This window comes from Lucilia cuprina, chromosome 2, assembly GCF_022045245.1.
Source record: "Lucilia cuprina isolate Lc7/37 chromosome 2, ASM2204524v1, whole genome shotgun sequence".
In the NCBI taxonomy this organism is placed as follows: domain Eukaryota; kingdom Metazoa; phylum Arthropoda; class Insecta; order Diptera; family Calliphoridae; genus Lucilia; species Lucilia cuprina.
The window spans coordinates 60,401,927-60,423,398 of NC_060950.1; positions in this window are offsets into that span (position 1 = coordinate 60,401,927).

Below are 21,472 nucleotides of genomic sequence, written 5' to 3' on the forward strand. Positions count from 1 at the left end.
TTCCTAGAAAAACTCGATTTTTGAGTGAAAACATAAAAGTCCATTTTCTGGCTAAACTAGAAGAGCTAGGGCCAAAAGGATGAAAATCTGTGATCCTAGCAAAACTCGATTTTTGAGTGAAAACATAAAAGTCCATTTTCTGGCTAAACTAGAAGAGCTAGGGCCAAAAGGATGAAAATCTGTGATCACTATTTTTTCTAGCAAAACTCGATTTTTGAGTGAAAACATAAAAGTCCATTTTCTGGCTAAACTAGAAGAGCTAGGGCCAAAAGGATGAAAATCTGTGATCACTTAATTTTCCTAACAAAACTCGATTTTTGAGTGAAAACATAAAAGTCCATTTTCTGGCTAAACTAGAAGAGCTAGGGCCAAAAGGATGAAAATCTGTGATCACTTATTTTTCCTAGCAAAACTCGATTTTTGAGTGAAAACATAAAAGTCCATTTTCTGGCTAAACTAGAAGAGCTAGGGCCAAAAGGATGAAAATCTGTGATCACTTCTATTTCCTAGAAAAACTCGATTTTTGAGTGAAAACATAAAAGTCCATTTTCTGGCTAAACTAGAAGAGCTAGGGCCAAAAGGATGAAAATCTGTGATCACTTATTTTTCCTAGCAAAACTCGATTTTTGAGTGAAAACATAAAAGTCCATTTTCTGGCTAAACTAGAAGAGCTAGGGCCAAAAGGATGAAAATCTGTGATCACTTCTATTTCCTAGAAAAACTTATTTTTGAGTGAAAACATAAAAGTCCATTTTCTGGCTAAACTAGAAGAGCTAGGGCAAAAGGATGAAAATCTGTGATCACTTCTATTTCCTAGAAAAACTCGATTTTTGAGTGAAAACATAAAAGTCCATTTTCTGGCTAAACTAGAAGAGCTAGGGCCAAAAGGATGAAAATCTGTGATCCTAGCAAAACTCGATTTTTGAGTGAAAACATAAAAGTCCATTTTCTGACTAAACTAGAAGAGCTAGGGCCAAAAGGATGAAAATTTGTGATCCCATTTTTTTCTAGCAAAACTCGATTTTTCAGTGAAAACATAAAAGTCCATTTTCTGGCTAAACTAGAAGAGCTAGGGCCAAAAGGATGAAAATCTGTGATCACTTCTATTTCCTAGAAAAACTCGATTTTTGAGTGAAAACATAAAAGTCCATTTTCTGGCTAAACTAGAAGAGCTAGGGCCAAAAGGATGAAAATCTGTGATCACTTCTATTTCCTAGAAAAACTCGATTTTTGAGTGAAAACATAAAAGTCCATTTTCTGGCTAAACTAGAAGAGCTAGGGCCAAAAGGATGAAAATCTGTGATCACTTCTATTTCATAGAAAAACTCTATTTTTGAGTGAAAACATAAAAGTCCATTTTCTGGCTAAACTAGAAGAGCTAGGGCCAAAAGGATGAAAATCTGTGATCACTTCTATTTCCTAGAAAAACTCGATTTTTGAGTGAAAACATAAAAGTCCATTTTCTGGCTAAACTAGAAGAGCTAGGGCCAAAAGGATGAAAATCTGTGATCCTAGCAAAACTCGATTTTTGAGTAAAAACATAAAACTCCATTTTCTGTCTAAACAAAAAGAGCCAGAGCTAAAATGATGGAAATCTGTGATCACTTATATTAACTAGCAAAACTCGATTTTTGAATGAAAACATAAAAGTCCATTTTCTGGCTAAACTAGAAGAGCTAGGGCCAAAAGGATGAAAATCTGTGATCACTTATTTTTCCTAGCAAAACTCGATTTTTGAGAGAAAACATAAAAGTCCATTTTCTGGCTAAACTAGAAGAGCTAGGGCCAAAAGGATGAAAATCTGTGATCACTTATTTTTCCTAGCAAAACTCGATTTTTGAGTGAAAACATAAAAGTCCATTTTCTGGCTAAACTAGAAGAGCTAGGGCCAAAAGGAGAAAATCTGTGATCACTTTTATTTCCTAGAAAAACTCGATTTTTGAGTGAAAACATAAAAGTCCATTTTCTGGCTAAACTAGAAGAGCTAGGGCCAAAAGGATGAAAATCTGTGATCACTTCTATTTCGTAGAAAAACTCGATTTTTGAGTGAAAACATAAAAGTCCATTTTCTGGCTAAACTAGAAGAGCTAGGGCCGAAAGGATGAAAATCTGTGATCACTTCTATTTCCTAGAAAAACTTGATTTTTGAGTGAAAATATAAAAGTCCATTTTCTGGCTAAACTAGAAGAGCTAGGGCCAAAAGGATGAAAATCTGTGATCACTTATTTTTCCTAGCAAAACTCGATTTTTGAGTGAAAACATAAAAGTCCATTTTTTGGCTAAACTAGAAGAGCTAGGGCCAAAAGGATGAAAATCTGTGATCACTTCTATTTCTTAGAAAAACTCTATTTTTGAGTGAAAACATAAAACTCCATTTTCTGGCTAAACTAGAAGAGCTAGGGCAAAAGTATGAAAATCTGTGATCACTTCTATTTCCTAGAAAAACTCTATTTTTGAGTGAAAACATAAAACTCCATTTTCTGGCTAAACTAGAAGAGCTAGGGCCAAAAGGATAAAAATATGTGATCACTTATATTTCCTAGAAAAACTCGATTTTTGAGTGAAAACATAAAAGTCCATTTTCTGACTAAACTAGAAGAGCTAGGGCCAAAAGGATGAAAATCTGTGATCCCTTCTATTTCCTAGAAAAACTCTATTTTTGAGTAAAAACATAAAACTCCATTTTCTGGCTAAACTAGAAGAGCTAGGGCCAAAAGGATGAAAATCTGTGATCACTTCTATTTCCTAGAAAAACTTGATTTTTGAATGAAAACGTAAATGTCCATTGTCTGGCTAAACTAGAAGAGCTAGGGCCAAAAGGATGAAAATCTGTGATCACTTATTTTTCCTAGCAAAACTCTATTTTTGAGTGAAAACATAAAAGTCCATTTTCTGGCTAAACTTGATGAAAAGGATGAAAATCTGTGATCACTTCTATTTCCTAGAAAAACTCTATTTTTGAGTGAAAACATAAAAGTCCATTTTCTGGCTAAACTAGAAGAGCTAGGGCAAAAGTATGAAAATCTGTGATCACTTCTATTTCCTAGAAAAACTTGATTTTTGAATGAAAACATAAATGTCCATTTTCTGGCTAAACTAGAAGAGCTAGGGCCAAAAGGATGAAAATCTGTGATCACTTCTATTTCCTAGAAAAACTCTATTTTTGAGTGAAAACATAAAACTCCATTTTCTGGCTAAACTAGAAGAGCTAGGGCAAAAGTATGAAAATCTGTGATCACTTCTATTTCCTAGAAAAACTCTATTTTTGAGTGAAAACATAAAACTCCATTTTCTGGCTAAACTAGAAGAGCTAGGGCAAAAGTGTGAAAATCTGTGATCACTTCTATTTCCTACAAAAACTTGATTTTTGAATGAAAACGTAAATGTCCATTTTCTGGCTAAACTAGAAAAGCTAGGACCAAAAGGATGAAAATCTGTGATCACTTATTTTTCCTAGCAAAACTCGATTTTTGAGTGAAAACATAAAAGTCCATTTTCTGGCTAAACTAGAAGAGCTAGGGCCAAAAGGATGAAAATCTCTGATCACTTCTATTCCCTAGAAAAACTCTATTTTTGAGTGAAAACATAAAACTCCATTTTCTGGCTAAACTAGAAGAGCTAGCGCAAAAGTATGAAAACCTGTAATCACTTCTATTTCCTAGAAAAACTTGATTTTTGAATGAAAACATAAATGAACATTTTCTGGCTAAACTAGAAGAGCTAGGGCCAAAAGGATGAAAATCTGTGATCACTTCTATTTCCTGCAAAAAACTTTATTTTTGAGTGAAAACATAAAAGTCCATTTTCTGGCTAAACTAGAAGAGCTAGGGCCAAAAGGATGAAAATCTGTGATCTTAGCAAAGCTCGATTCTAGGGCCAAAAGGATGAAAATCTGTGATCACTTCTATTTCCTAGAAAAACTCGATTTTTGAGTGAAAACATAAAAGTCCATTTTTGGCTAAACTAGAAGACCTAGGGCCAAAAGGATGAAAATCTGTGATCACTTCTATTTCCTAGAAAAACTCTATTTTTGAGTGAAAACATAAAACTCCATTTTCTGGCTAAACTAGAAGAGCTAGGGCCAAAAGGATGAAAATCTGTGATCACTTCTATTTCCTAGAAAAACTCTATTTTTGAGTGAAAACATAAAAGTCCATTTTCTGGCTAAACTAGAAGAGCTAGGGCCAAAAGGATGAAAATCTGTGATCACTTCTATTTCCTAGAAAAACTTGGTTTTTGAGTGAAAATATAAAAGTCCATTTTCTGGCTAAACTAGAAGAGCTAGGGCCAAAAGGATGAAAATCTGTGATCACTTATTTTTCCTAGCAAAACTCGATTTTTGAGTGAAAACATAAAAGTCCATTTTTTGGCTAAACTAGAAGAGCTAGGGCCAAAAGGATGAAAATCTGTGATCACTTCTATTTCCTAGAAAAACTCTATTTTTGAGTGAAAACATAAAACTCCATTTTCTGGCTAAACTAGAAGAGCTAGAGCCAAAAGGATGAAAATCTGTGATCACTTCTATTTTCTAGAAAAAATTCATTTTTGAGTGAAAACATATAAGTCCATTTTCTAGCTAAACTAGAAGAGCTAGAGCCAAAAGGATGGAAATCTGTGATCACTTATTTTTCCTAGCAAAACTCGATTTTTGAGTGAAAACATAAAAGTCTATTTTCTGGGTAAACTAGAAGAGCTAGGGCAAAAGTATGAAAATCTGTGATCACTTCTATTTCCTAGAAAAACTCTATTTTTGAGTGAAAACATAAAACTCCATTTTCTGGCTAAATAGAAGAGCTAGGCCAAAAGGATAAAATATGTGATCACTTCTATTTCCTAGAAAAACTCTATTTTTGAGTGAAAACATAAAACTCCATTTTCTGGCTAAACTAGAAGAGCTAGGGCCAAAAGGATGAAAATCTGTGATCACTTTTATTTCCTAGCAAAACTCGATTTTTGAGTGAAAACATAAAAGTCCATTTTCTGGCTAAACTAGAAGAGCTAGGGCCAAAAGGATGAAAATCTGTGATCACTTATTTTTCCTAGAAAACTCGATTTTTGAGTGAAAACATAAAAGTCCATTTTCTGGCTAAACTAGAAGAGCTAGGGCCAAAAGGAAAATCTGTGATCACCTATTTCCTAACAAAACTCGATTTTTGAGTGAAAACATAAAAGTCCATTTTCTGGCTAAACTAGAAGAGCTAGGGCCAAAAGGATGAAAATCTGTGATCACTTATATTTTCCTAGAAAACCGATTTTTGAGTGAAAACATAAAAGTCCATTTTTTGGCTAAACTAGAAGGGCTAGGGCCAAGGATGAAAATCTGTGTCACTTCTTTTTCGTAACAAAACTCGGTTTTTGAGTGAAAACATAAAAGTCCATTTTCTGGCTAAACTAGAAGAGCTAGGGCCAAAAGGATGAAAATCTGTGATCACTTATTTTTCCTAGCAAAATTCGATTTTTGAAGAAAACATAAAAGTCCATTTTCTGGCTAAACTAGAAGAGCTAGGGCCAAAAGGATGAAAATCTGTGTCACTTCTTTTTTCGTAACAAAACTCGGTTTTTGAGTGAAAACATAAAAGTCCATTTTCTGGCTAAACTAGAAGAGCTAGGGCCAAAAGGATGAAAATCTGTGATCACTTTTTTTTCCTAGCAAAATTCGATTTTTGAGAGAAAACATAAAAGTCCATTTTCTGGCTAAACTAGAAGAGCTAGGGCCAAAAGGATGAAAATCTGTGATCACTTCTATTTCCTAGCAAAACTCGATTTTTGAGTGAAAACATAAAAGTCCATTTTGGCTAAACTAGAAGAGCTAGGGCCAAAAGGATGAAAATCTGTGATCACTTCTATTTCCTAGAAAAACTCTATTTGGCTAAACTAGAAGAGCTAGGGCCAATAGGATGAAAATCTGTGATCACTTCTATTTCCTAGCAAAACTCGATTTTTGAGTGAAAACATAAAAGTCCATTTTTTGGCTAAACTAGAAGAGCTAGGGCCAAAAGGATGAAAATCTGTGATCACTTCTATTTCCTAGAAAAACTCTATTTTTGAGTGAAAACATAAAACTCCATTTTCTGGCTAAACTAGAAGAGCTAGAGCCAAAAGGATGAAAATCTGTGATCACTTCTATTTTCTAGAAAAATTCAATTTTTGAGTGAAAACATATAAGTCCATTTTCTAGCTAAACTAGAAGAGCTAGAGCCAAAAGGATGGAAATCTGTGATCACTTATTTTTCCTAGCAAAACTCGATTTTTGAGTGAAAACATAAAAGTCTATTTTCTGGGTAAACTAGAAGAGCTAGGGCAAAAGTATGAAAATCTGTGATCACTTCTATTTCCTAGAAAAACTCTATTTTTGAGTGAAAACATAAAACTCCATTTTCTGGCTAAATTAGAAGAGCTAGGGCCAAAAGGATAAAAATATGTGATCACTTCTATTTCCTAGAAAAACTCTATTTTTGAGTGAAAACATAAAACTCCATTTTCTGGCTAAACTAGAAGAGCTAGGGCCAAAAGGATGAAAATCTGTGATCACTTTTATTTCCTAGCAAAACTCGATTTTTGAGTGAAAATATAAAAGTCCATTTTCTGGCTAAACTAGAAGAGCTAGGGCCAAAAGGATGAAAATCTGTGATCACTTATTTTTCCTAGCAAAACTCAATTTTTGAGTGAAAACATAAAACTCCATTTTCTGGCTAAACTGGAAGAGCTAGGGCCAAAAGGAAAATCTGTGTCACCTATTTTTCCTAACAAAACTCGATTTTTGAGTGAAAACATAAAAGTCCATTTTCTGGCTAAACTAGAAGAGCTAGGGCCAAAAGGATGAAAATCTGTGATCACTTATTTTTCCTAGCAAAACCCGATTTTTGAGAGAAAACATAAAAGTCCATTTTTTGGCTAAACTAGAAGGGCTAGGGCCAAAAGGATGAAAATCTGTGTCACTTCTTTTTCGTAACAAAACTCGGTTTTTGAGTGAAAACATAAAAGTCCATTTTCTGGCTAAACTAGAAGAGCTAGGGCCAAAAGGATGAAAATCTGTGATCAGTTATTTTTCCTAGCAAAATTCGATTTTTGAGAGAAAACATAAAAGTCCATTTTTTGGCTAAACTAGAAGGGCTAGGGCCAAAAGGATGAAAATCTGTGTCACTTCTTTTTCGTAACAAAACTCGGTTTTTGAGTGAAAACATAAAAGTCTAGCCAGAAAACGGACATTTATGTTTTCATTCAAAAATCAAGTTTTTCTAGGAAATAGAAGTGATCAGAGATTTTCATACTTTTGCCCTAGCTCTTCTAGTTTAGCCAGAAAATGGAGTTTTATGTTTTCACTCAAAAATCAAGTTTTTCTAAGAAATATAAGTGATCACAGATTTTCATCCTTTTGGCCCTAGCTCTTCTAGTTTAGCCAGAAAACGGACATTTATGTTTTCATTCAAAAATCAAGTTTTTCTAGGAAATAGAAGTGATCAGATTTTTTCATACTTTTGCCCTAGCTCTTCTAGTTTAGCCAAAAAATGGAGTTTTATGTTTTCACTCAAAAAAAAAGTTTTTCTAGGAAATAGAAGTGATCACAGATTTTCATCCTTTTGGCCCTAGCTCTTCTAGTTTAGCCAAAAAATCGAGTTTTGCTAGGAAAAATAAGTGATCACAGATTTTCATCCTTTTGGCCCTAGCTCTTCTAGTTTAGCCAGAAAATGGACTTTTATGTTTTTACTCAAAAATCTAGTTTTTCTAGGAAATAAAAGTGATCACAGATTTTCATCCTTTTGGCCCTACCTCTTCTAGTTTAGCCAGAAAATGGACTTTTATGTTTTCACTTAAAAATCGAGTTTTGCTAGAATCTCAGATTTTCATCCTTTTGGCCCTAGCTCTTCTAGTTTAGCCAGAAAATGGACTTTTATGTTTTCATTCAAAAATCGAGTTTTGCTAGTTAAAATAAGTGATCACAGATTTTCGTCATTTTAGCTATTTTCTGGCTAAATTAGAAGAGCTAGGGCCAAAAGGATAAAAATATGTGATCACTTCTATTTCCTAGAAAAACTCTATTTTTGAGTGAAAACATAAAACTCCATTTTTTGGCTAAACTAGAAGAGCTAGGGCAAAAGTATGAAAATCTGTGATCACCTCTATTTCCTAGAAAAACTTGATTTTTGAATGAAAACATAAATGTCCATTTTCTGGCTAAACTAGAAGAGCTAGGGCCAAAAGGATGGAAATCTGTGATCACTTTTAATTCCTAGAAAAACTCGGTTTTTGAGTGAAAACATAAAAGTCCATTTTCTGGCTAAACTAGAAGAGCTAGGACCAAAAGGATAAAAATCTGTGATCCTAGCAAAACTCGATTTTTTTAGTGAAAACATAAAAGTCCATTTTCTAGCTCAACCAGAAGAGCTAGAGCCAAAAGGATGAAAATCTGTGATCACTTCTATTTTCTAGAAAAATTCAATTTTTGAGTGAAAACATATAAGTCCATTTTCTAGCTAAACTAGAAGAGCTAGAGCCAAAAGGATGGAAATCTGTGATCACTTATTTTTCCTAGCAAAACTCGATTTTTGAGTGAAAACATAAAAGTCCATTTTCTGTCTAAACAAGGAGAGCTAAAATGATGAAAATCTGTGATCACTTATTTTTCCTAGCAAAACTCGATTTTTGAGTGAAAACATAAAAGTATATTTTCTGGGTAAACTAGAAGAGCTAGGGCCAAAAGGATGAAAATCTGTGATCTTTTTTATTTCCTAGAAAAACTCGATTTTTGAGTGAAAACATAAAAGTCCATTTAGAAAAACTTGATTTTTGAATGAAAACATAAATGTCCATTTGTCCATCTGTGATTACTTATTTTTCCTCGAAAAACTTGATTTTTCAGTGAAAACATAAAACTCCATTTTCTTGCTAAACTAGAAGAGCTAGGGCCAAAAGGATTAAAATCTGTGATCCTAGCAAAACTCAATTTTTGGGTGAAAACATAAAACTCCATTTTCTGGCTAAACTAGAAGAGCTAGGGCCAAAAGGATGAAAATCTGTGATCACTTCTATTTCCTAGAAAAACTCGATTTCTGAGTGAAAACATAAAAGTCCATTTTCTGGTTAAACTAGAAAAGCTAGGGCCAAAAGCTGTGATCACTTATTTTTCCTAGCAAAACTCGATTTTTGAGTGAAAACATAAAAGTCCACTTTCTGGCTAAACAAGAAGAGCTAGGACCAAAGGTATGAAAATCTGTGATCACTTATTTTTCCTAGCAAAACTCGATTTTTGAGTGAAAACATAAAAGTCTTTTTTCTGGCTAAACAAGAAGGGCTAGACCCAAACGAATGAAAATCTGTGATCACTTCTATTTCCTAAAAAAACTCGATTTTTGACTGAAAACATAAAAGTCCATTTTCTGGCTAAACAAGAAGAGCTAGGGCCAAAAGTATGAAAATCTGTGATCACTTATTTTTCCTAGCAAAACTCGATATTTGTGTGAAAACATAAATTTTTTTTTTTCTGGCTAAACAAGAAGGGCTAGACCCAAACGAATGAAAATCTGTGATCACTTCTATTTCCTAAAAAAAACTCGATTTTTGAGTGAAAACATAAAAGTCCTTTTTCTGGCTGAACTAGAAGAGCTAGGGCCAAAAGGATGAAAAGCTGTGATCACTTCTATTTCCTAGAAAAACTAGATTTTTGAGTGAAAACATAAAAGTCCATTTTCTGGCTAAACTAGAAGAGCTAGGGCCAAAAGGATGAAAATCTGTGAGCACTTCAATTTCCTGTAAATACTCGATCTTTGAATGGAAACATAAAAGTTAATTTTCTGGCTAAAGTAGAAGAGCTAGCCTTTTAAATCATATTTAACATTTTAATTATTTTAGCATGTAGTTAATCCATATGATTAATTAATTTCGCATTTGTGTTTAATTTTACATTATTACCATCATTGCTAAAATTTATTAATATATATTTAACTAAATGTATTAAATCTCCAGCTAAATGACTGACAACTGACAGTTTATTAAACATTTTAATTATTATTGATATCACAAGTATAAAACAAATAAGCAAACTGTTATACTCATAAATATATAGCAATTACACTGTGAGTAATATTTTTTTTATATCAAGAAAATAAATATATATTGACGGATACTACTACATGCGTGTCTCCCCAAAGATAAGGTGCCACTATATAATTTTTGGAAAAAATTAACAATTTTCTCAAGCTTATATTATGCAAGCCGTTCTTAATTTTCATTTACTCCCTGAGGCAAAGTTTTATGTCATAAAGAATAAACATTGTGTATAAGTAAAATCGAAAAAAACTTCAAGTTCATTTTTACATAATTAAATGGCACTACTTTTATTCAAGACATCTGTACGTATACGTGTTAATGATATATTGATATTAAAAATATTGCGCATACACCTAAGAAAAAAATATACATATATTATTTTAAGCTTTTTGGGAATCTGATGAAGATGATCTTTTTATACCCCACACCACTTTAGTGGGGAGGATATATTTTGTTTGTGTGAGTCGATTTAGCTATGTCCGTCAGTCCATGTAAACCTTGTCCATTATTTCACCTACCCCTATACAACTGAACCCCCGAATAGAGCTTGTAAACCTTGTAATCAAACTACAGGTCGTAATTTTGAAGATAATTCAATGAAATTTTGCACATGATCCTCCATGGTACTGTAGACAAAGCTTATTGAAAATGGTTAACATCGGTCCATTAATTCCATTATTTCTAGCCCCCATACAACTGAACCCCCGAAAGAGCTTGTGAACCTTGTAATCAAACTACAGGTCGCAGTTTTGGAGATAATTCAATGAAATTTTGCACATGATCTTTTATGGTACTGTAGACGAAGCCTATTGATATGAAATAGTTAACATCAATTAACTATTTCACCTAGGCCCCATAGAACTGAACCCGCCAAATAGGGCTTTTAAGTTCATAATTATGTTAATATACTCGTATCTCGACAAAAAGCTGTAAAATCCAGTTCTATACTAGTCTTGATGACCCTGATGAACTTTTTCATTTGACCCTTGCCCCTCTTAAAAGCCCCCATCAAAATTTTACTTAAATATCCACAGTTTTATTAAACAGTAAATGGCTTTAGTATATCTGAGGCAAGCTACAGTTCAACTTAAATGCTTTATTATGAAAACTGAATCACATTTTATTTTTCTTATTAATAGTTTAGTTCTTTATGACAAGACTTTTATTTTTTTTAACAGACTAAAGTCAAATGTTGTCAAATTTTTCTTTATTGTGATATTGTAAAATTTCTGTGTAATTTCTATAAGATTTTATAACGATTAATGAATAATTTACATTTTCCGGTGTCAAAATCCTAAGTTGGTCGTAGAAATACAATAAGACTTTTAATAAGCTATCCTTTACATGGAGAATATTGGTGGCGAATAGTATCAATTTCTTCTCTTTATGCTCAACCTTTATCTAAATTTCTTCGTCTAATCATGTATAGTTCTGCTAGTAAACCTCTTCATTTGAGTTAGCCAATAGATTCATTTTTGTGGAGAATATTGGTGGCAATTTATTTTGCAAAACCCAGTTTTAATTTATTCTCCTAATGATAAAACTTGGTCTAAGTCCATTCGTGTAGTTACATATAGGTGTCCTCGTAATCCTGAATGCCAGTCTTGTTCACATTAAGGACACATTTTCAGAAGGCATTTTCATTTCATTTAGATTACCCGATATGTTACTTTTAATGGAGAATAATGGTGGCTATCACTAATACTTAGGCATTCTCTTCTCATCTGGGTTACTCCATAGGTCATATTTTCCATTCACTGCTTGATTCTTTCTAGTGGACGTAATTCAGTTTTTGATTATTCGTGCGCTTTTGCATTAGCTCTTTTTTTAATAATTGTTCCTCAGTGCCCTGGAAACAAGTTCATACAAATTTTGCTTCTAAAAGAATTTCTCAGTTCATCCCAGAGAAATTTAACTTACCTCAACCACTACTAACTAAAGAACTAAAATCGCTGGGCGCTTTTACATTAGCTCCTTTTTTAATAATTGTTCCTCAGTGCCCTGGAAATAACTTCATACAAATCATGCTTCTAAAAGAATTTCTCGGTTAATCCTAGAGAAATTCAACTTACCTCAACCATTAGTAACTGAAAAACTAAAATCAAAAAACATTTACTATTCAAATTTATAAAGAAATAATATAAATTCATCAGCAGAACAATTTTTAACTAACAGTATTAGCATTACAACTGTGCTATTTTTCATATATTATTATCATTATTATTATTAAATTCCAAAAATATCTTTTCATTACAAATAAAGGAAAAAGTCTCGTATACATATTTGCAAAAAAAGAGGAATTTAATAAGATTTAATAACAAACATTTATGAAATTGTTAACGTAATTCATTTTCACTTCATTAAATCCTCACTTGTTCATGTAAACAACAAACAATAGCAATACTATTTTCAGTAAAAACAACAATAGGGGTATTCACACTGGCAAGAAATATCACTAAAACGTTGGCAAAAAAAAATAATAACCCAAATTACTTTACTAAATAATTAAATCTAAAGGAATACCCTTAATATTTCCTTAGTATTATTATCATTTCTATTATTTATGTTGTTATTGTTGTTGTGAATTTTTGGTTTGTTTGATAACTCATCATTTTAGAAAACTTCTTTTGTACCTCTACCGCCTACCTATCTGCTATATACATACATACACCTTTTGTACATTCTTATTTATCTCTACAAATAGAAAATATTTCATAATTTTCGCCAGACAAGCAGAAATTAAACTTAACTACACGTATTCGTTGTTATTTGTAACATGAGAAAAAAAACAATAATAATCCATCTCTTTATTACAGCACAAAAATTAAGGATATTTTGAAACATTTTTGTCGGTTCATTAAACATTTTGTCATGTTGTTTTTTTCTGGTTTTCTTGCTTTGTTTCACATTTATCTATACCTCCAATTGTACACAACTAACCACCCACCAACCATAGTAACTATCTATGTGTTTTTCATTTATTCAGTATTTCTGTATGCCTTTCAAATTTCTGATTATCTACCGCTTTTTCCGCTGCTGCAGCAGCAGCTTTCACTTGTCAATACATGAGGGTTGTCTGCCGATATTTGTTTGTGTTGTTGTTTTCTTTTAGGATATTTAAGTATGAATAACATTTTTATAAGCTCACTTGATTGTGGGGTGACACATTTTGACATATAAATGTCAAATGTAGATTATTATTTTTCTCCCCTTTATTTATTTGTACACTTTTGCAGTTGTAAATTTTATTGAAATTTGAGAAAAAGTTATTTCGGATTTAATTGCTTGTATGTCAAATAAGTTGTTCTGAGTTGATTTTTTAAGCTTTTCAGCAACAATGACATACTTCAAGCTTTTAAGAATTTAAAGATTTTTTAATTGATTGATGCAGAAAAAGAAGTGAATTAGAACTAAACTAGAACTGATCTAGAACTGAACTAGAACTGAACTAGAACTGAACTACAACTGAACTAGAACTGAACTAGAACTGAACTAGAACTGAACTAGAACTGAACTAGAACTGAACTAGAACTGAATTAGAACTGAACTAGAACTGAACTAGAACAGAAATAGAACTGTGCTAGAACTGAACGAAGTAAACTTTTTCCCATTACTATTTTTATTATTTCGCTTTTAATTCACTGGAAAGCATAACAATACAATCACCGATACAGTGTTTAGGTTTTCATCTGCATAAGAAAATAAATACAAATTAAATTTACGTACAATTTCATTTACAGTGCTGTCAGTATTAATTTAGACTTTTTCTACTGATGTTATGATTACATTGAGATAAACATACTGTAACTGAAAGAATTATACTATTTCAATGTATATGTACATTTTCTGTGGGAGGGTGAGTGTGATGAAAAAGAAGCAATAGAATCCTTAAGTGATTAAAATAAAATTAAAGCTAGAGAATTCTAATGAATATGTATGTATATATCTATTAGTGTATGTAGTTGGTGTGGTTATCTGGATTATTATAAGGGAATTTTTGGATTTTTTTATTTGGTATATAAAAAATCTAAAGTTTAATGTACATAGTAATTTTGTTTAATTTATTTATTTATTTATTTATTTATTTATTTATTTTTTTTTTTTTTTTGAGTGAAACATTAAAGAAAGTAGCTAATTTATTTAATGAGGATTTAAATGCATTTTATTTCGAACTTAAAATATTTTTGAATGTGTTGCACTGAAATGCCTAATAAAATTTGATACAATTTAAATTTCATTTGGTAATATTCAATAAACAAATTAACATGATTATCAAAAAAGTGCATGACTGTTCGCAATTAAATGAGTTTTTAATATTTTTTTGTGTATATTTTTAAATACATATATACTATTTCAAATTTAGCACAAGCTGGTATTAAATTTTTTTCTAATATATCTTGAACATTTTCAAGATATTTTTTCCGAAATATTTGTAAATAAATACTTAAAGTTAAGCATTATCAAAGAATTTATTTTGAGTTGTTTAATATTTTTTTCCAATTTTATTGTTATTTTAAAAGGTCTTTCTTATGTATTTAAATTGTTTTTGATAGCAAATATTTCCATTTTATGATGTTTTTGTAAATAAATCCTTTAAATACACACTTAGGTAGCTACAGGAAATTATTGACTTTATCACAGTTACCTCCTAAACCTTTCAAATATGTATCTACGTGTATCATGAACAGAAAGAGAAAAAGGAACGTAGATCGTTACTTCATTAAGAACTATAACTGAACTAGAACTGAACAAGAACTGAACTAGAACTGAACTAGAACTGAACTAGAACTGAACTAGAACTGAACTAGAACTGAACTAGAACTGAACTAGAACTGAACTAGAACTGAACTAGAACTGAACTAGAACTGAACTAGAACTGAACTAGAACTGAACTAGAACTGAACTAGAACTGAACTAGAACTGAACTAGAACTGAACTAGAACTGAACTAGAACCGAACTAGAAATGAACTAGAACTGAAGTAGAACTAAACTAGAATTGAAATAGAACTGAACTAGAACTGAACTAGAACTGAACTGGAACTGAACTAGAACTGAACTAGAACTGAACTAGATCTGAACTAGAACTGAACTTGAATTGAACTAGAACCTTAATGTTCTAAGATTTTACTTGTTGAAATATGCACATATTTAATCATTTGAACAACTTTTTAGTTAGAACCCATCACAAAACCGGGCATCAAAAACTAGTAAGTTATATAATGAAAAATATAAAAGAAATTGCTGAAGATTCTAGAAAAAAAATTATATTTATAAATCTTAAGTATGTTTACATACTATTGGTTTAATGCGATTTGTCAGAATTTTTTTATTTATACTCGTACACCCACATAAATTCGTATGTATCTTTATTTTCTTTAGATTCACTCTATATTATTTGTTATAGGGGATTTAACAACAATTTGCATTGAAACATAACCTCTTCCATTTTGTTTCGGTTTTTCATCTTATTGTTTTGGTTTTCGTATAGCATCAGCCTTAGAATGTAACAACAAATAGCATTAGAATATACAAGATTTTCGTCTGCAGTCTTGTGAATGTGATTTTGTATTAAGGATTTGATCCTTTTGTATTACTTAAATTGATTTTAAATCCTTTTTTTCTCTTCTCACTGGCCCTTTAAACAATAACAAAACATACAAATACACAAACATGAACCCAAGTTGAGGTTGACTTAAAAGTGTTGGGGTTAAAATCCTAAAAAGAATGATGCAAGAAGCAGAGATTTGTTGAAATACAATTTGAATAAACACCACTTGTTGTCAAAAATTAATTTAGAAATCTCCCAAGAATTTGTATAGATTTATTATATTTTTTTGAAAATGTGTTGCAGTATGAGGATGTTGAATGGTTTTTAAAGAAAAATTTAAAAATGGCATTAAGTTTGTCAAAACCGACGAGGCACACAGTCCAATTACAGTTCCATTATAACTGTTAAAACAAAACTCCATTCTGAAGTATACAATCGTATTCTAGAGGAATTGAAAGAGCAAATTTTTTCGCATTATTTCCATTTTGTACAATTAATTCACTTCATCTTGTTTATCTTCCAAAGTAATTAACTTTGTTATTGTTATTTCGTTTCTTGGAAAAATTAAACTTTCTTGACATTTCTGCTGAACATTTTCTCTTTTAAAGAAATTATTTTCTTAATTGTTAACCTATTTCTTTCTCAAAATTGTCTTATTTCACCTCCATGTTTATTTGATTTTTTTTATTCTCCACATACATATACATATGTGCTTATATAAGTATGTATGTATGTATGTATGTATGTATGTATGTATGTATGTATGTATGTATGTATGTATGTATGTATGTATGTATGTATGTATGTATGTATGTATGTATGTATGTATGTATGTATGTATGTATGTATGTATGTATGTGTGTATGAACAAGTAATTAACATTTAAGCGTTTCCTTTGTTATTTCATTTTACCATTTTATACAAAAATTTATTTGCAAAATGTTTTATTTTTCTCGTATGCTCTTTTTTTTTGATGCCGTTGTTGTTGTCGTTGCACAATTTATTTTTACTCTTATTGTGTTTGTTGTCATGTTGCATATGCAGTCGACCATTTGTTGGATATTACATGTCCTGCCATCAACTCAATTCCTAATTGAAGTTGAATATGCAATAAGAAAATACTCGGTGGAAAATGAAGATATTAAATTTGAATCTGAAATGAAAATTATAAATATTCATGGTGGAAAAAGTTTTTAATCTTAATAAAAAAGTTATAATGAAGGGGCTTTTTTGAAGAAATCCAAAGGATTTGGATTGGATTTCTTCAAAACTGCGGCCAGATTGAGTGTAACTGGCAAGTGGAAACAATGCTCCATAGGCCATGCTAGGCTCATAGATCTTATACCGAATAATCAGTACATTGTTGATTATTGTATTCCGGTACCGTCTCTAGTGATAAAGATCCAATATTATATCTCTTCGGAGTCTAACGAATCTCTCCTTCCGCCAAATGATTGCTTCCGAGTATATACAGACCGATCAAAGACGACGAAAGGAGTTGCTGGTGTCATTTTCACTGAGAAATTTTGAACCAAAATCTCCTTCCGACTTAATGATGAATGTAGTACACTTCTGGCTAAAATATCGGCAATAAGAAGGACGGTAAATTGGCTAAAGTACTATAGGATATCTAACAGGGATATCAGAATTTATACCGATAGTCAAGCTGCTATTAAATCCCTAACTGCTATCTCCACATTTAACACATTTCTTCTTTACAATTTTTTTTCTCCTGTTGTAAAAGCTGGTTTATATAGTTCGATATTAGTTACCACTTTTCCTGTGAAGTAATCATGATATCAATCATATTATCAGGGTTTATATCATGTCATACACCAACCTCTACTTCTCGTCTATAACCATTTACGACATTTAAAGGCTACATGTTCTGCGACCTCCGGTTCTAGTTGTAGTTCTTCGATTCCAGCAATTTCTTTTATTGCTTCGAGGGATGTAGTCCTGTAACCGCTACATACTCTAAGACAGATCTGTCGAAATAAAGACATTAGGTCTTTCCGAGATGTGCTTCTTATTGATTTTGTCCATATAGATGCGCTATATAATATGGTTACTCTTGATAGTAGTATCATTTTGCTTTGCCTTGGGCCTCTCACGATCCTGATTAACGCCTTTTCCACATAAATATTTTAAATGTGTTTTGTAATTGAGCCTTTCGTCAATCATGACATTACAGATATTTTATCGCCGTTACTGATTTAATTTTAGATGCACCTATTATGATAGTACTTGTTTCCTTCATTATTCTGTTGCTAATAAGAACGCCCTCGGTTTTATGGTCCGCAAGTTCAAGACCTTCTTTCTTGAGCCACACTTTTATGGTTCGTACATTTCTCCTTCGTCTAGGAAATGTGCCCTAACTACTATAAAGATATCGTCATCGAAACCGAAGATACTTGCCTCTTCGAGAATGTTCAGCTTTAGCACCCCGTTATACATTATATTCTATAGGAGGGTACCTACCACCTATCCCTGTAGAGCTCCTGATGAGGTTTTAAAGTGTTGTTCACCAATATCTTTTTCAAAGCAGAAAATTCGGTCCGTGAAATAATCATCAATTTTCCTAATAAGGTAATTCGGAACCTCAAGATTTTTGATGGACTGTATGGTCTGATTCTATCCTGCTCTGTTGAATGCATTCTTTATGGCCAGTATTATAATGGCACAGAACTTTTTGTTCGTAAGACCTGGTTCACAGTAGGAAATTTTTTTGGGAAACTTTTGATTTTTGTGTGTGAGAGAAAGAGAAAGAAATATCAACTATCTTTATCTCTCACACACAAAATCAAAAGTTTCCCAACAAAATTTTTCTAGTGTGAACCAGGTCTAACCTTTCTATATATTGCAGTTTTCGCCATACTTATCACTGTGTTAATTGTATCAATCGTTGAGCGCGCTTTTCGAAATCCGAACTGTCTTTACGAGAGTCCTCTTGTTCTACAATTTACAATAGACTACTGGAAGTAGTCTATTGTAAATTATCCTTTCCAAGGCTTTGTCCAAAGTATCCAATAGACGAATCGATCTATAGGATGATGACTCCCCTTGTCTATTGTTTGGCTTTGGTATTTAAATCAACCTTTGCCTTTTTAACGTAGTAAGGAATTTTCCTAAACAGAGGTAATTGTTAAATATATCACACATCTTCAATAGGAATTTCGCTTTATGTGCACATCTCCTGCCACGGATGACCTTTTGGGAAAAGTTGGCATTTCACTTGAGCACTCTTTTGTCCTTTTAGGCATGACATTACTATTCGGTTTGCACTTCCCCAGGGATTCGAATCGACTTCTTTGCAATGTTGTTAAAAGCAGTCTTGTTTGCTCATTTTGATAGCCATTTGGAGATTTTGCCTGGCCATCTGGAATGCTTGTAGCCGTGTATTTGAGTCTTGTCTAGACCTTCTTCGTTGAAATATTCATCTAGCTTTAAGACATTGTTTTAAAGTTCTGCGATTTCAGAGTTCCACCAATAGGAGATATGATTACCTTCTTTGTGTCACTGAAGCATCGCAAGCCTTCTTTAGAGTTTTCATTTCGTCAATTTGGGTTCCCATAGACGGCAAGGAAGAATTGTATTATATTAGAAACATTTCAGGATCAAGTTTATCGAGTGCCCATCCCGGATGATAAGATGTTATTCATGATCATTTTTGTAGCGTGATTTCATTTCCAACAGAAAATATTATAATTTGATGGTCACTGTGGGTATAATGAACGCTGACCATCCATTATATCCACAGTTGAATCAGATTCTCCTCTTCTAAAAGTTTTTAAGTTACCAGTATTGGCTAGGACTAGATCAAACTGACTAAAAACTTAAAAAAGTATACGTCCTCTTGCATTTGTGGAGCTACAACCCCAATTAACCTCCCATGCGTTAAAATCACCAGCTATGATTTTAGGTTTATATTTCGCAGCATCTTCCACAAGCCTATCTATGAATGATTTATATTCATATAAGCGAATATTTGGTAAGACCTTAAGACTATTTTTGGTCTTACGAAACCTTTCTAAGGGGTTTTCATTGAATCCTAAAATGCACTTTTGCCACAAGACCAGATTTCTGCTTTCCCTGTATGCTTCCATACGCTGCTATATAAATTTGTATACTTCTCGCAAACTAACGCTATGTCATGTCCATTGATGTCCAGGTTGATTGATTGCCTAAGTAGTTCTTGGGCCGCTGAAGTTAAATCTGTGTTTCAGATTTAACTGTATAATTCTCATCTTATAAGTGAGCTAAGCGCCTTCTTAAACACCGGACATGAACTGCTACCGTTTTCTCTGTGTACATCATAACTTATCACTTGGAGGGGTAAATAAAATTCAAATAAATCTTTGTAATTGTAGGCTAACAATAAATAAATTCTACAGTCAAACGATGACTTAATCAAGATTTTTTCCAAACTGGTATTTATATTATAACGAAAAAAAAACGAATTTTATTTAACTTTTTAACCTTTTTTCGCTGTGGGGGAGAGTAAAAACAAATGAAAATAGCTGGACATGAGTTTATTCTGTAAGTAAATTCAAAAAAAGGAATACAGTGAAAAAACAAAAATCAAACAAATACCAAAAAAAAACTTTGTACAAAACTTTCAAAAGTTGATGCGTAAAAGTTAATGTTAACAAAATGTCAGCATGGCAATTGGAAAATAAAACACACATTTAAACCGGCTATAAAGTAAACATGACAATGTGGACGTAGCTGCTAACGAAGGGTTGCTATATTGGTCGCGGCTATCCCCGACTCAAAAAAGTATGACAAAATGTATTTGTTAAGTCAGTGGTAATGGCTGTGAATGGGGGACAGGTAATGCCAATACCCATTTGCCTACACACCAAAGGATTTATATTTGGCGTAAAGTTTTTTTTTCTTTTTTTTTTTGTAACATTTCCTCTACAATGAATAAAATTAAAATAAAAAAGAAGATTAAAAGGAAAAAAATATATATTTAAATAAATGAAATAAAAATTGTACAACATTGAACACCATGTGTCCATAAATTATTGCCTTTAATATGTATAGCATACAAACATTATTGCAGGCTTGTGCTTGTATGTCCAAAATGTCCTTTTTCATTTTAAGTGCGTTTCTAAGTGTGCTTGGCTTGGATTTTTTCCCTCTTTCTCTTTTTTTTATTTTTTTTTGGAGTCAGCGAAATTGTTATGGAGGTACTTTATTGATTTAAGTGATAAAGAAGGATTGTCAGACACAACCAATTTGCGCAAAATTGTACAAAATAAAGGATACATTTTATACAAAAATATTTTTTTATATTCTCTCATTTGACCGAACGTTTTTCCATTTATTGAAACAAATGATTTTAACGGTTTGTGAAAGGCTAAATGTTGGTGAAACAACAAATTCAAATGAACAACATATTTTATTTTTTGTTGCTTGTTTAAAATTGTCATTGCTAAATAAATAAAAAATGGTAGAATTTCATTTGTAACACACTAAGCGCATTAAAACGATTTAGGTATGTCTGTTGTAGGTCTGTGTATTTGTATATACGTACGTTTTTTGCTTTTAGGATGACAAGGATCTTTAATGGGGTAAATTTGCAATAAAAGTGTACTCTTTTTAATTACACAGTAATACAAATAGAATCACAACTTAAGGATGTATTGTATAAATGTAAGTTAAGATGACAGAAATACATTAAATTGGTTGGTACAATCAAATCTTAGGTTTTTAATATTTATTTAATTTTTAATTTACACTAATCATTTAAGTTAACAATAATAGTATATATATAGTATATAGTCCAGTCTGTCTATAGTCTAGTCTATAGTCTAGTCTATAGTCTAGTCTATAGTCTAGTCTATAGTCTAGTCTATAGTCTAGTCTAT